A 17,897-nucleotide genomic window follows, 5' to 3' on the forward strand; every position below is an offset into this window, starting at 1 on the left:
ATCAAAATGTTGGCCAGCAGGGTAGGATAGGTGGTGGTATACAATTTCTAATCACTGGATTGTGTGCCACAAGCCTGGATTCAATTCCAAACCCCTCTGCAGTGTTCATATGGAGTGAGGGCATATGATACTGTTGGTGGTGATTCGTCTGTTGGATGGGGACGTAAAGCTTTGAGCAGACACTTCTTGGTGTTATATGACAGGAGTAGGCTACTTGGTGACACCAGGTTTCACTCTCTCCCTACCTCATTATCATTATTATCCCTTCATGCAGACACACAGGTCACCCATGGGCATCAAATAGAAAGATTTGCACCAGGTGAGCCGAATGTGTCCTCAGACACTCCCGGCAGTAAAAGCCATACATAAGTATGTAAGCAAGCAATTAATGATCTCACAGAGCGAGTTGGCCATGCGGTTAGGGTCGCTGCATTCGGGAGATGAAGGGTTCAAATCCCACTGTTGGCAGCCCTGAAGATGGTTTTCTGTGGCATTTTCACACCAGGCATATGCTGGGGATGTACCTTAATTAAGACCATAGTTGCTTCCTTCCTAATCCTAGCCCTTTCCTACCCTGCGTCATCCTCAGCGAAAATTATTCCCTAAAAACATTCATGATTTGATTAAAATCACACATTACATTATAATTAAAAACTTACAATTAAGATTGTTGTTATAACTAACTCTTCTTCTAATAAAAACAATCTGGGTCCCATTATGACGTTACAAATAAAAATTTAGCTGCTAAATATAAGAACTGTTGTCCAATTTGAAAATTAAAATTACTTTTAAAAACTCTCTCTTCGTTATTAGTAATTACTAGATACAGTTCCTCCTAATAATAGTAAAAGTAAATTCATGTCCTCGTCCTAAGATGGTGTAGCTCTTTTCAGGCACACTCCCATTGGTGGTGAGCTGCACATACATATTTAATCGCAAGCAGCCCTCGTGCCAGTCTCAAATTTCTGGCAGTACTGGGAATCAAACCCAGGCTCTCTAGGACGGCAATTAATAATGCTAACTATTATGTTACGGAGGCGGACTCCTAATAATAAAACTACGTTTATATCAAAATCGTGTTAAAAGGTTGAGGTGCGGCTCCATTTGATAATGTATTCTCTTTTTGGGATGAGCTTCTTAATTATTAACTCTGCGAGCCAGGGTGCAAACCATATTCTTCTAATATACAGTGGAACCTCTATTCTCTGTTTGGAGGGGGGCACGGAAAAAAACTTACAATACTGGAAAACTGAAGTCCGGGAACGAATTAAAACCATCAACAATGTGGCTAAACATCACAATAATTAAGTATGTATAATTATAATCTTACAAACACTCTTAAAACAAAACAAACTACAGCTCTAATAGCCCTTGGCCTGCAAAGCGACCGCTGCTCAGCCCGAAGGTCTGTAGATTACGAGGTGATGCATGGTCAGTGTGGCCGTTATTCCTGGCTCTCTAGACTGGGGACCCCAGCTCACCGTTAGATAGCTTCTCAATTAACGATAATCACATAGGCTGAATGGACCTAGAACCGCCCTTCATATTCAGGTAAAAATGCCTAACGTGACCGGGAATCAAACCTGGGACCTCTGGGCGAGAGGCAGGCCAGCTAGACCGTGCGGCAGGCTTCAAACATTGATTACATGAGTTAAAAATCTTGATACTTTACATTAACTTTTACCGGGGAACCTTCGTCAGTTTCATGTAAAAACTTCCTTCATATCAACAACATAGATCAGCCAAGCTCGTAAAAAAATCTAATAAATAATGCCAAGCTGAACAATAATTGATCACAGGTAGTTTTTAATTCTCTATTCTAACAAAATAAAGCACATCAGATACAAAAGCACCCAACATTATGGCAAAATCCCTTTTTTTTTAATCTTTCATTGTAATTTTGTCACTGGAATACTGCTTGTAGTAAGTTTCTGGAAATCTTGTACCACGTAAATTAGGTCTACATCGACTTTTAACGGTTATGTTGAACTCAATAATATGGTTTTGGATTTAAGTATTGATTCTCAAAAGTTCTCCAGTGCATTATATATTCAATTCTGACAAGCAGATTGGAAAGAGAAAGAAAAACCATCAAAACTCCAGAAATTTTGGTTTATTTGTGACCTAGAGCTCAGCTGGAAAGCATGCTTGCTGCACAAACCAGTGGGAAAGAATACAAACTTTTTAAATGTTACACTGTGCAAATAAAATGACTGCTGTTTTTATAAGGATATTTTAACATAATAATGTAAACATAATAATCCCCATATTATATTAGGACCAAAACAGTAATGGCTTCATATACCTTATGTAAGGTGCAACATATTTTCTGGGCTCGAGAACATAATCGTATTTGATCATATAAAAATACTAGATTCGTGTTAGGAAGGAGTATTTAGATTGCTGTCTGAAAGCCCGGTGACTATAGCTCATTCCGTCTTAAGAAAACAGTACTACTCTATGGACCTTCAAGGAGTGAACACACCCTCATGATTAAGGGATATTATACGGTACTTTGTAATGCATTATGAAAGACAAATAAAAAGGATGAGGCATTTTTGCCCGTGAAGTATTAAAATAACTACATGACATTTTCTTTTTGATAAATATATTTGTAGGGAGGAAGCACAATGGCAGGAACAGGAACAGCCATCACTTCGTTGTCTTCCTTTCCTTCGTTTTCCTTCTGTGTTGCTCTGGTACAAGCATCGTGTAGTCCCTCACTTTGTGAACCGTTGGCAACTCACTTCTTAAGCAAAGTCATCTACAGTATTTATTTATTGCGTATGTGTTTTTAGGCTTTAAATCAGTGCGTACTTGTCTTGTGTTGAGTGACAGTTGGTTGTATACTACATAGCATTTGTATGTGTTCTGTTATTTTCGTACTGTACAGAAGTTGTCACTGAAGATTTTTTTTTTTTACAGCGATACCTCGTGGCAAAACTTGTATTGATAAAAAGAATGCTGTGTGTTTTATTTGTGCTTGGTTTTGTTATTTAGCTGTTCTTTCCTAAACACATTTTAATTTGACCACTTTTTTTACGGCCGCATTTACTTTATACACAGTAGTGCCCCGAGTTGCCTGGGGATATTTATTAAATGCCGTTAAATGCTTCCCTCACCCCTTGAGCCCATATTTTTGTATTTTCCCCCCCAATCTGTCTTACACTTCAATTCAGAGTTCTTTTATGTACCGTAGTTTACTTCTGATTCTCTACAAACCAAAACTAGGCCTTGTAAATCCTCATCCCCTTTAGTTCATAAAAATAATTTGCAGCTTAGTTTCTTCAGATTTTTATCTTGAATTTAAATACTGAAGTTCACAAATTTATGTGCCGCCGTTTACCCTCAATGCTTATGAGCAGAGTCGCTCGATATGGCCACCCTGTTGTCATAAGAGCAATACTGTTTTCTTAACATGGAATGAACTATAGGCCTGAATACAGTGCCCTGTAGGAAGTGCGAAAAACCTGTTTGCCAATACAATCGAAAAATGTTGAAAATAAACCTCTAACCCTGGACGTAATGTAGATGTTTTACAAGTACAAACATTTGACGAAACCATTTCCGTCATCAAGTAGAGGTGTCAAATTGCGCTCTATCTCCTTCCAATTGTTTTAGTCACTCTCTGCTTTATGATTTCTGAGGATTCCCTAAATACAGTAATACCAGCTGAATGCGATGCTAAGATGATCCCTTATGCAAATTCACCACTGATCGCTTTCCCAGAACAGTACTTGCTCTAATTATCAGAATGACGGGACGTGAACATCAAGATCCATAAGCATTTCATAGCTGTCCTTTCGCGAAAAACTTTTTCTTGAAAAATGCTTGATCAAGGATTTAGTAACATCTGGTATGGGTCCCAGCTCAGGGTTACGAGTGAAGACCTCAACGGCATCTACGGCGGAGATGGCGGAAGGGGCATATCCGTAGCGTCTGTACTCCAGAGGAGCGACTACGAAAGGTGTCTGTCTCCGTGTTAGGGGCGGCCTAATTTTGAACCTGGCAGTAGGTATAAAATGCCTTTGGGTGTGGCGAGCCCATCGTAACAATAGCCTATATGGACAAAGCAGATATGGTGCCTCGGGAAAGGTTAGGGTGTCCCCTGCTAAAAGCGACACGCAGCTCTTCAGGTGCTGGGGGAACTGTGAAAAATGGGCAACCAGCACCAAACTACATTAAAATTGCAACAGTTAATGTACTGACACTGACGGGAAAGACAGAAGAACTGGTTGACTTCATGATAGAAAAAGATATAGCCATACTTGGACTGTGCGAGACCAAGAAGAAGGATACAGGGGAGATCCCTCTGAGAGAAGGATACAGGCTGTATTACAGCGGAGGACCTGAAGCAAAAAATGGAGTGGCCATCATACTTAGAAGAGAAATCCAAGAATATCTGGAATATACAAAGTACGTCAGCGATAGGATGATGATGATGAGACTCCAGTTTGAAAATGGCGTGAAAGATCTATTTGTTGTATGCCCCACAAACTGGTTGCATAGATGAACATCTAGAGGACTTCTTAGAGGAAGTGGAGAGACAGATAGAAGATAAGGAAGTGCTATTGATGGGAGATCTAAATGCACAAGTTGGAATGGAAAGACAAGGAAAGGAAGATGTTGTAGGGTCCTTTGGATATGGAAATGTAAATCCAGAAGGCGAGTTGTTGGTGGATTTTTGCATGAGGAATCAAATGATTGTTGGAAACACCTGGTTTAGGAAGAAGATTACAAGGTATGGCTGGGGAGACAGACGGACAAAGACCATGATTGATTATATAATCATAGAGAAAGAACACCGGAAGAACCTTGTGGATGTAACAGCCATGCCTGAAGAAGCCTTTGGTGGAGATCATAGAGTTGTGATAGGAAAATTGAAAGTTGGAAAGATTGAAAAACCCCAATTAAGAAGAGAGAAAAGAATTAAAGTATGGAAGTTGAAGGAGAAAAGCATACAAGAAGAATTTCAAAGGGAAATAATACCCTTGGTACCCAGGACAGAGGTGGGGAATGTTGAAGAGGAATGGAAAAGATTTAAGGAAGCACTGGTTGGATGTGCAGAAAAGGTTTGTGGTAGAACATCAGGAAATGTGAAAGACAAAGAAACACACTGGTGGAATGATAGGGTAAAGATTAAAGTGAAGGAAAAGAAAATGGCATGGAAAGCATGGAAAACATCTAAGACTGAAAAAAGTAGAAGAAAATATGTGGAGGCAAAGAATTTGGCCAAGAAAGCAGTGGAGGAAGAAAAGAGGAAAAGCTGGGCCTTATTCACACAGACATTGGGAGATGATACGCAGGGCAGCAAGAAATTACTGTATGGTATCTTAAGAAACAAAAAGAGAGATCAAGTAAACACCAGATTTGTGAAGGATGAAGGTGGCATAATTTTAACAAAGCCAGAAGAAATAAGAAATAGATGGAGAGAGTATTTTCAGAAGCTGCTGAACATAAGAACGGATGACAGTCATTCAATGGACGACCACGAAAGGCAATTAGTTGACGAAGAAATGGATAAAGAAATTACAATGAATGAAATTGAAATGGCAGTAAGAAAGATGAAGAATGGAAAAACTGCTGGAATAGATGAAATTTCAGTGGAGATGATAAAGGCAGCTGGAGCTGTAGGCCTGCAGTGGACATATCGGGTTCTCAGGAATGTCTGGGAGAATAAGGAGGTCCCTGAGGATTGGCAAAAAGGAATAATCATCCCAATTTTCAAGAAAGGTGATAAGAAAGTTTTGAAGAACTACAGGGGAATTAATCTAATATCCCATGTTGCTAAGATAATGGAAAGGATACTGGAAAGTAGAATAAGGTTGAGGGTTGAGAATCAGATACAGGAAAATCAGTTTGGTTTCAGAAGTGGAAGGTCAACAATAGAGCCCATTTTCATTATGAGACAACTAATGGAAAAGCATTGGGAGTATGGGAATGATATGGTGATGACATTCATTGATATTGAAAAGGCATATGACAGTGTCCCTAGGACGAAAGTTTGGGACAGTCTGGTGCAAAAAGGAATTGGACAGGGATTAATAAAAATGATCATGGCATTGTATAAGGAATGTTGTAGTTGCGTGCAAACACAAGTTGGAAGGACAAGTTGGTTCAAAATAACTAGTGGGCTGAGACAGGGAAGTGTTCTATCACCAATCCTGTTTACAATAGTGATGGATGACATCATGAGAACAGCAAAAGCAGCATATAGAGGAAGAGAAATGAACATGATGTTATTTTCAGATGATATTGTGATTTGGGGAGAAGACGACAGGAAGGTTCAAGAACAGTTGAATGTGGTGAATGGGAAGATTGAAGAATGTGGATTGAATATAAGTGTAGAAAAGAGTAAAACTCTTGTTATGACTAGAGGGGAGAAAGAAGGGAAAGGTCAGATTAGACTTACAGACAAGCCCCTGGAAGTAGTGGAAACGTTTAAATACCTGGAGAGTGAATTAATGGAGAATGCTCGACTGGATGCTGAGATTAGTAAAAGGATTCAAGCTGGAAGTTGTTTCTATCATAGTGTAAGAAATATGTTATGGGACAAAGATGTGCCAATGGAAGCAAAGGATACTATGTACAAGATGTATTACGTACCCATAACAACTTACGGAGCAGAAACTTGGACAATGACAAAGAAGGATGAGAGTCGAATACAGGCAGCCGAAATTAAATTCTTGAGGAGTATGATACAGAAGAGTAGAAGAGACAAAATAAGGAATGAGAAAATCCGGGAAGAAATTGGAGTGGAAAAAATGAATTATAGAATAGAGAAGAGCCGACTAAGATGGTTTGGGCACATAAAGCGAATGAGCGACGAAAGAATGCCAAAAAAGGTGATGGAAATGCAAATCCAAGGAAGGAGAGGCCGTGGACGACCACGATTGAGATGGAAGGATACCATCCAACGCAGCATTATAGAAAGAAACCTGGACTGGGACACAGTGTTGGAGGAGGAGTGGTGAAAAGACCGAAGAAAGTGGAGAGGAACCATATTTGCCCCTACCCGGCTACAGCTGGATAAAGGGAAATGATGATGATGATGATGATGATGATGATGAGGATTGACATTTCTGGTCGGTTAATTCGGGAAATTGTTTCTTCAAGGAATGGATAACGTGGGATTTTTACAACATGTTTTAATTAGGCTGTTTTCGCGGGACCATATCATTTAAAGAAATAATCTGAGAAAACGTAGTTCTGGGAATGGATAATCGAGGTAACACTGTTTTTGACCACCCATGTTGTGTACGTAACATGAAAGATACTTCATAAAACTCTCAAATATTAATAAAAATGACTTTCACTTTCATGGACTTCTCCAGAACTCTCTAAGTGGGGCTGATCTGCCGCCTGCTTGAATAAATTGCAGCCCGAAGTCACCATGCGTGTGCGTCTTGGTAGGTGTGCTAGGTACCAACTGACGAGCCCAACCTAGCACATGGGGGCGAAATGCTGTCAACCAGGAATGAGTTAGCTGGAAAATTTATAATGTCCAATAACAGGCCATTTATATTGGTATTATAAATTTACTCATTCGGGACAAATATTTCAGATTCCCTGTGGGAATCAACATCTGTATCACATAACACTTCGTCGAACAGCTGGTCTCCTTTCTCCCAAGTCTTCCCAGCCCAAACTTTGCAAGATTTTTATAACGCTACTCTTTAGTCGAAAATCACCCAGAACAAATTGAGCTGCATTTCTTTGGATTTTTTCCAGTTCTTGAATCAAGTAAGCCTTGAGGAATTCCCCTCTTAATTATTACAGGGTCAGATAAAGCTTCACCTACTCTAATTCTCTGAGATACATTTTCTAGAAATATAGCGACCCATTCAGTCACTCTTGTCTAGTCTATTTGCACTCATTTTTGCCAGTAGTCTCCCACGACCCACACTATCAAATGCCTTAGACATGTCAATCGTGATACACTCCATTTGACCTCCTGAATCCAAGGTATCTGCTATATCTTGCCGGAATCCTACAAGTTGAGCTTCAGTGGAATAACCTTTCCTAAACCCGAACTTACTCCGGGAGTGCCCTTTAAGAGTCAATGAAGGCGAGTTAGGATATTTCTTTAGGGGTTTTCTCCCTTAGCCTTTAATAGTCCCCTATCAACCTGCAAGGAAGCAGGCTGTACCCATATTAATCCCCAAGTACAGGGCTGCCTCTTCCACAATCTCCACCATTCCGAAGGCCATCTTCTCCGTTGAAGATTCCGTTGAGGTCTTTACTCATAACCCTGAGCTGGGACCCTTACCAGATGTATCAAACTGGGCCAGTGTGCTCTGGGACTCATATAGGCAGGGGCGCCACTCCCTGGGTAGGGCTACCTCTGAAGGGGTCCCTACACAGAGAAGAAGCTGGAAGCCTTTGAAACATGGCTTTATAGGCAGATCCTGAGAATATGTTGGACCCAGAGAATGACAAACGTGGAAGTAATGAGAAGGATGAACACAACACCTCAGTTGATCAAGATAGTGAAATGCTGAAAGCTGCAGTATCTGGGACATATCATGTGCAACACAGATAGATACAATCTACTCTAAAAAAAACTTCAGGGGAAAATCAACAGCAAAGGAGAAGACGAATATCTTGGCTTGACAATCTTGGAGGCTTTTAAAGATAAAAATTTTGTGATGTTCCGCATTGAACTGTATCACAATTAAATTGAAATAACAAATAACGTAGTTCAACCTATTCAATACAAATAAATAAGAAATGTAGTATTACATTCCTATTTAATTATAAGCGGTAGCAGTACTGGTTTCACCCCAATCCGGTTCATCATCAGCCAAATAAAATGCAAAAACATAGGTAAATAAGAAATTAAAGAATGAGTCTTTCACAAAACAGTTGAAGAGGCAATATGAGATAATGGGGGAATGGTACTGTGCGATTTTAAATAGTAAAATCTAGAAGAAGAAGGTCAGTCACTTATATGAAGTAAGGCGCAATCTTCTGAATAGTAGCACAACACACGCCAAGTTCGGCACTGTCTCAAAATGTTTATGAGAAGAGGTGAAGTGAGCCAGCCTGCATATACTATCAGGCGCGAAGTCACAAGACAATTTAATAAATATAGGGAAATAAAGGAGGGGTAGTTTCTGGTAGGTTATGGAGGTACAAAACGTTGGTAGGAATTGTAAGGCATGGAAAATTGAATTCGGGTTTAAAAATTTAGAATTTTTGAGAAGAAGAATTAGGAAGTCAAATAGGATATTGCGTTTTTCAGAAATGTCGTTTAAATTGAAATTAGGTTTAAAGTATTGGTCAAGGTGAATAAAACAATTTTCAGTAGTGTTTAGGAGGGGGCCTTTGTTAGTTTTAAGAATTTTTATGTCTTTTTCAATATTGGTGAAATTATGCTTGGAGTCTTGTATGTATTGTCCTATAGCAGAGAATCTGTTGTATTTAATGGCGTTCCTATCCACGTTTTCTACCTCCAATAACCCACCCTCCTAACCCACCCTAAAATACCCCTCCTTTATTTCCCTATCTTATCCTTTCCCATCCTCATTTAACTTCCAATCCTTTCAATCTTCTCTTATCTACTAATCCTCTTCCTTTATTAACTTATCCTATCTCTTCTTTTCACCTCTCCTCTCGGGAGAAAAAAAACAGCCTACTTTCCAAATTGAACTGTACTATTATACTATAGTACCACCTGCATTTTGGGTCTTTACATTCATATTTAAACTCGTGCCTTGCGCTGCCTTGGACTACCTCAATTACGACCTGAATTCTTATCTTCAAGAAGTAGCGCACTGTGCATATATGTTTTTCATTTGTTTCAGGTATTGCGCTTTTTACCATTTTTCTCTTCACAATTGTTTTTTTATGTCAACTGTTCTAAAGAATCTACAAGATCCTAGTTACATACTTCAATTAAGCCCTATATTAAATTGTATTATATATATACATTTTCGCAACCGAAACAATTACAGACTGGATCATTAAGCTATTCACCAAGTTCCATCGGCATTTGAAAGCACAGTGCCGGACATTGAATATGTTGCGCTGATCTTCAGGAGCTAGCATTTTGCTTCAATCAGGTGACTCGTCTTCGACTTCTACACCATTTTGAGACTTCATATTTATTAAATTGTGTTGTGACTTCGCGCCTGATAGTATATGCAGGCTGGCTCACTTAATTGTTCACCTCTTCTCGTAAACATTTTGAGACACAGTGCCGAACTTTGCGTGTGTTGTGTTACTATTCAGAAGATTGCGCCTTACTTCATATAAGTGACTGACATTCTACTTCTTCTAGATTTTACGATTTAAAATTGCACAGTGTCATTCCCCATTATCTTATATTGCCTCTTCAACTGTTTTCTGAAAGACTCATTCTTTAATTTCTTATTTACCTATGCATTGTTTTCGCATTTTATTCGGCTGATGATGACCCGGATTGGGGTCGAACTGGTACCGCTTCCGCTTATAATTAAATAGGAATGTAATACTACATTTCTTATTTATTTGTATTGAATAGATTGAACTACGTTATTTGTTATTTCATTTTAATCTTAGAGGCTGGTGCAATATGTCATCAGCTGAACTGTTCCGTGCTGCCACAAACAAGACAAAAATTGCCATCATGATCGCCAATATCCAGAACGGATAGGCACCGAGAGGAGGAGGAGGAGGAGGAGGAGGAGGAGGAGGAGGAGGAGGAGGAGGAGGAGGAGATGAAGAAGAAACCCGAATTGCCTTCTATTGAACCAGTTTTTAATTAATTTCGCAAACATGTCTAATATAATCAGGAAGAATGCTTTCCCGAAGCTTACATGCAATGCATGTCAATCTGACTGACCTAGAATTTTCACCTTTATGTCTATCACCCTTTCCTTTATACACAGGCGCTACTATAGCAACTCTCCATTTGTTTGGTATAGCACCTTCACGCAAACAATAATCAAATAAGTACCTCAGATATGGTACTATATATATTTTTAGTATATCCCAAGAAATCTTATCAATTCCAGATGCTTTTCTAGATTTCAACTTTTGTATCTTATTGTAAATGTCATTTTTATCATAGGTAAATTTGAATACAGTAAAACCTTGTTAATTCAAAGTCGTTGGGACTAAAAAAATCGGACTTCGAATTACGTGATTTCGAACTAACCGCCAATTCGCAATTCAGAAGTACCAACCCTTGCCACGTTACAAAGTATTCTAAGACTCGTTACTGCATGCAGTTAACCTTGATTCACAGTTCATACCTTTCAAATGACATGAAAAAGAATTATATCCAAAAATGTATCCAAGAAGGCACATTTACAGTATTCAAATAATGTACTTGGATATCTCACTGGCGAACATAACCTCACGCAACGAAAGAAAAAAAGAAAAAAAAAAGCATGATTCAAAGACGAGGAGAAATCCATGCTGGCTCCCATGTGCAAGTGCTTTTGGATTACTACTATCCTGTATGCATTTTAGATGCCTTGTATTTACATAGAAAGTACCCGATGCCCTTAAAATCAAACTTTCCTATGACTTTACCCTTGTACGATTTCCCGCCATGGCACTTCTCTCGTACTTCAGAAATGTAAACACTTGCCATGTCACAAAGTATTAATACATGCAATCACCTCTATTCACAGTTTAAACCTTTCAGATGCCATGGAAAAAAACTATTGCCGAAATGTATCCAACAAGGTGCATTTACAATATTCAAATAATGCACTTGGATAAATCACTGACAAACATAACCTCACGCAACGAAAGAAAAAAATCACACGATTCAAACACGAGGATAAATTATGCTGGTTCCCCTGTGCAAATGCATTATTTTTTGGATTTCTGTACTGTTTGCATTTTTAGATGCTTTGTGCTGGCATGGAAAGAGCCTGACACCTTAAAACATGGTGGCTTATCGAACTTTCTTATGACGAGGGGATAAAGTTTCTCGCTTCCATGTGCATTGCAACGCAAACAGTAACCCCCATCCCCCACCCTTGTACGATTCTCCGGCTGGCACTTTCTCTTTAAAACCATAAGACCGTTTGGGCTCGCATTAAAATAAAGCAATGCAGTTTCGTCGGCAATGACAATATTGTTCGGTGCCTTCGAATTTATTATATGAGCCACGTTTTTTCGTCAACTGTCGGCATCGCCAGTGTTTGCGGATCCTTGTTCTGGGTGATTTCCGACAAAAGAGTAGCGCTACAAAAATGTTGCAATGTTTGGGTTGGGAAGAATTGAGAGAAAGAAGAAGAGCTGCTCGACTAACCGAGCTGTCAGCGGAGAGATGGCGTGGAATGACATTAGTAGACGAATAAGTTTGAATGGCGTTTATAAAAGTAGGAAAGATCACAATATGAAGATAAAGTTGGAATTCAAGAGGACAAACTGGGGCAAATATTCATTTATAGGAAGGGGAGTTAGGGATTGGAATAACTTACCAAGGGAGACGTTCAAAAAATTTCCAATTTCTTTGAAATCATGTAGGAAAAGGGTAGGAAAGCAATAGATAGGGAATCTGCCACCTGGGCGACTGCCCTAAATGCAGATCAGTATTGATTCATTGATCCTATTTTTCCGCACACTGCCTGTTGCGTGATATTACAGCGTTCCTTAAAAGGTTGAATACAAAAGAATTCCAATTTCATTCAACTTAGCAATCATGAAGCGCACTGTAGACCCACCAAAGTGAGTGTAAGTGCGCAAAACTACCCATCAACGTTCCGGAACACGCGTACTATTATGACGCGGATAAATTTTGAGTTGAAATTACTCTGTAACATACTGTTGTTTTAAAATGTAAAGGCAGTTTCGAATTAAAAGTCTGAATTTCGGTAATGGGGCCAACATTGTACTTCGAATTATGAATTATCCGTATTTCGAATTAAACAATTTAAATAACACGCAAAACTGTATCTCATGTTTCCGGGAACGAGAGCTTCTTCGAATTAGGTGGGATTTTGAATTAACCGATTTTGAATTATCGAGGTTCTACTGTACTTATTTAGCATTAGTCATTCTCCTCTATCTGGACTTTGTCCTTGTAATCAACAATCTTTACATACTGCTCAATGAATACTTCTGCCTTTTGAAGATCTTCACATACCCACTCCCCTTGTTCATTAACGATTCCTGGAATGTCCTCCTTGGAACTTGTTTCTGTCTTATTAAGTACCTACGGTATGCATACCTTCCATTTTTCACTAAAATGTGTATGACCACCAATTATGCTTGCCATCATGTTATCCTTAGCCGACTTCTTTGCTAGATTCAATTTCCTAGTAAGTGCCTTCAATTTCACCTTACTTCCACCGCCACTTCTAACTCTATTTCTTTCCAATCTGCACCTTCTTCTTAGCCTCTTTACTTCTCTGTTATAATATAGTGTGTCTTTACCATTCCTTACCACCTTTAAAGCTACACACCTGTTTTCACATTCCTCAACAATTACTTTAAACCCATCCCAGAGTCTTTACATTTTTATTTATTGTTTTCCACTGATCATAGTTACTTTTTTTAAACTCCCTCATGCTTGCTTTATCAGCCATATGGTAGTGCCTAATAAATAGTCCTACTTTTAAGACCTTCCATTCTCTCACATTTATTTTTAACTATGACAAAAACAGCTTTGTTATCACTAATACCATCTATTACTTCTGTATCTCTGTAGAACACATCTGGTTTTACCAGCACCATGTCCAGAATATTTTTCCCTCTAGTTGATTCCATCACTTTCTGAACCAGCTGTCCTTCCCATATTAACTTATTTGCCGTTTGTTGGTCATGCTTCCTGTCCTTCGCATTACCTTCCCAATTGACATTTGGGAAATTGAGATCTTATGATAAATGTAAGAAATTTATCTCTCTTCCACCTATTCAATACAACTCAGCATGTTAGAGTTAAGTCCTCATTAAAATAAGAATTGGTACTTGTTTTGCCCTTTTCTATGGGGCATCATCAGGTACCTGGTTAAAATTGATCTAAAATCATCTACAAAATTGAATACATTAAAAACTTTCAAGCCATGTCAGGTATCTGGTTAAAATTGATCTGAAGTCTACTACAAAATTGAATACATTAAAAAACTTCACTTAAAAAAGCTGTCATTATATGAGTAACTTGATTTAGGTACAAGTGATAATTAACAATATTGATGGCCTTGAGTCATGGTCAGTGTTGAATATGAATGAAAGTTTTAAAATATTGTTACAAAGTGATGAAAGTGAGTATAGAACAATACAAATGATTATACAGTATACAAAATAATAAGGAAATGCATTTCAACACTGTGCCATTTTTCGTAATATTGGACCTTGGCATGTGGACTTGTTATAGTCTTATTCAAAAGTAGCGAATAAGTTCTAATTTTTTAGTTTGTAATTAGCCCAGAAAGACGTTATATTTATGTCGTAGTTCTATTAAGCACCTATGTTGAACATTTTATTAGAGAACAACTTAATGAGGCTGTTGAAATGTCATTGGACCATCTTCTTCTGTTGATCAATATTCTGTGTTGATAGTACGCCTAGCATAGAAAGACGTTGCTATGTCGTAATTCTACTCGAGAACCTATGTTGAATAGTTAATTAACCCGCTGGTGGTCGCTAGGATAAAAGTAACGTGAGTAGTTGCGTGTTGAGCAAAATGCTCACGGTATGATATGATGTGTTTACATAATAAATACCAACCGATTTCAAGCGTAAATGTATTAACTCATTAAATGCACATATGAATAAATCTCAAAAAGTTATAAACAATGTTAACAATTACAAATAAAATTACAAATAGGAATAAATCTGAGATGGTTATAACTGTATCTGGGAAAAGCAATTCCCAACTTACTAAAATAGTGTGTGCTTCTTTTGCAATACCCTTTGCACAAGGAGGACGTTACTATATTTTTACAGCACAAGTACGTGAGTGTGGATTTCTTCTTGGTGGGTGTTTGCCCCACTTTGTCACCTTATCTTTACATACATAAACATTGTCACTAAACATGAAATTCTCATTTACCTCCAACATATCGTCATTGCCGGGACAAAACCTCCTATGTAATAATATTTTTGGAGATATACTGACCCGCAGCACATACATTATGAAGAGCGAGAATGCCTTGACAATATTCACAAAATATTGCACCTTAGATGACAGAACCTTACCGGCCAAAGTTCTAAGCTAAAATGTTTCACATAGGAGGTTTTGTCCCGGCAGCGACAATATGTTCGCCAGCTACAAATTGCTCTCCAGGTTCGATTCCATCAACACGTTCTTCTGGCTCGGACTGTTCAGTATCCGTATTTTGTTCACTGAGTTCACTTTCAGAGTCCAGTCACTGTTTTCGCCCCCGAGTTGATCACTAGGAATTTCATCAAACCAAGCTAAAATGTCACGACTTGAAGCCATCGTCACGCACTGATTGTACAACACATTAATACATTAAGTTGCAAAAGAACTGTTTCAGCTATGAAGCAGAATACAACAATAGCGAAACTATAACACATACAGAAATTAGCGCCAACGTGACTGGTCGCACTTGAAGCAAATTGCTCACCGTTGACGGTCACTGATAATTCCCCTCTCCCTGTCCCTTCTCTAAGTCACAGATGTGTGTTTCAATGCATCTGTCGTTCTCTCAAAACTGCAGTGCGAAGGTACAACAGGGCTCAAGTTCGAAACTACATGCTGTATAAAAGTGCAGATGATTTTCAATTACCGTGAGCATTTTGCTCATATAGCAACCACTGGTGGGTTAACAACTTAATGAGGACTGCTGAAGTGTCATTGATTATCTTCTTCTGTTGATGGTGTGCTTCTGTTGTTAGTGTTCAGATGTTAGTTTACTAGTTGAAAGGGGCTGTCAAACTGTGATTTAAAAAAAAAAAAAAAATCAAAAGAGGCACCTGAGCCAAGGCTCATAATGGTGCAGTACAATTAATTACATTTGGCAACAAAGATGAGATTTGAGAACATCAGCTTCTAGGACAAAAATATAATATACTGCACAATGAATAATAATAATAATAATAATAATAATAATAATAATAATAATAATAATAATAATAATAATAAGGTATCGTAGTGATAGAAACCAAATATGAACAGCAGTGATATAGTATACTAAATCAGTACTCTATAGGCTTGGCATTTTTACTTTTAGAAAATTAACAAGCTTGGTTTTAAAGATGGGTAAGTTAGTGGCTTCTCGAATATGCTCAGGAAGGCTATTGAAAAACTTTACAGAGAAATGCCATAAAGAATTAGTGCCATACTTAGTAGACTTTGATGATTTACAGTGAATTTTAGTAGATCCTCTTGTACTGTATGAATGTATATCAGAATTCAAGTTGCAAAGTGTGTTCGAATGAGTTTGTTCATTCTTCAATTTATACAACATAATAGCTGAAGCTTTTTTACGAAGACCATCTAGTGACAGCACATTACAATACTGGTAGACCTGTATGGTTGGTGTTAAGGTGGGCAAGTTGAAGAGTATTATCAGTGCTCTTTTCTGTAAGTTATAAATGCTAAGCTGTCCAATGTATACAAGCTTTGAAAGGAAGAAGAAATCCATAATTAACTAAGTTGAAAAAATTAAAGAAAAAGAAAGGAGGATTTACACGTAAACTTTGAGTCTGTGGTGTTTCCGCTTACCTTTGATATTGTTGAACTGTTGTTTCGTGTGAGAGGTTTTTGAAATGCTGGCAGTCACTAACGTTCTGCTCCTCGTATTGTAAGTGTGTCGTCTTGGTGGAGGGGAGTAGACCTGAGAAGGCGGGGTTATGGGCTTGCTGTTAGCGTATAGGGAGGAGTGGTGTGCATTCAGAGAGGAGGGAGGGCGTGATATGTTTATCGGCTTAATGGAAGTGGTTGTTGATATTGTCTTAAAAATTTCAAAAAGTTTTTTGTCTTGAAGATTTAACTTATTGAACAAAATTATTATTTGGTCATATAGAGAGCTTTTATTGTCTATTGGATCATTTAGGTTTTTATTTATGTTGTATTTCTGCTCCAAGAAAATGTGCAAATTCTCAAACTCGGTCATGAGTCTGCCTTTTTCAATTCTTTTTAAAATTTGGAGATCTTGTTTGATTGTGGTGAAACTATGTCTGGTATCCTTCATATGATTACTCATTGCTGAGTGTTTATTTTGTTTCTGGGCATTGAAATGTTCAGCATATCTGGTTGTAAAACTTCTTCTGGTTTGACCGATATAAGAACAGTTGCACTCGGCACATTTAAGTCTATAAATGCCTGAACCTGAATATTTGTTGTTGTCAGAATTTATTGTGTTGTGGTTGCAAAAGCTTTTGATTTGAGTTTTGAGTCTTAAAGGCTATTTTAATTTCATGTTTTTTTAAAGGGTTGACAATTTGATGTATGATCGGATTGGTATAGGTGAAGGTTGCATATTTTCATTTGCTTGTTTCTGTTGGGGAGAGGTGTATGGCTAGTTTTAATTTCACTTTACTTGTTATTTTATTTATGATTGAGGGATTGTATCCATTGAAGCTGGCTATTTCTTTTATGGTATTTATTATCTTCTTTAAATTGAGATCTCCCACTACAATCACATTCCTTTCCATATCGTTTCCCACATAGCTGATTATCTTATCAAATAATTCTGAATCAGCGTCAGTGCAACCATTTCCCGGTCTGTACACTCCAAAGACTTCAAGCTGCCTATTATCTTTAGAAATTAGCCTAACACCTAGAATTTCGTGTTGTCATTTTTAACTTTTTTGTAGCTTACAAATTCTTCTTTCACCAGAATGAGTACTCTTCCTCCCACCATTCCTATCCTATCTCTACAATACACACTCTAATTCCGTGAGAAAATTTCTGCATCCATTAAATAATTTCTCAGCCATGATTCAACTCCTATTACAATATCTGGTAAGTATATATCAGTGAAATT

General features: G+C 38.1%; 1 protein-coding gene across 1 annotated transcript in view; it reads left to right on the forward strand.

Moving 5' to 3' along the window:
* The window catches only part of LOC136860514 (protogenin), a 606,373-nt gene that overhangs the window by 560,668 nt on the left and 27,808 nt on the right, over positions 1-17,897 (forward strand). The window lies entirely within an intron of this gene.

This window comes from Anabrus simplex, chromosome 1 (genome assembly GCF_040414725.1).
Source record: "Anabrus simplex isolate iqAnaSimp1 chromosome 1, ASM4041472v1, whole genome shotgun sequence".
NCBI classification, from domain to species: Eukaryota; Metazoa; Arthropoda; class Insecta; order Orthoptera; family Tettigoniidae; genus Anabrus; species Anabrus simplex.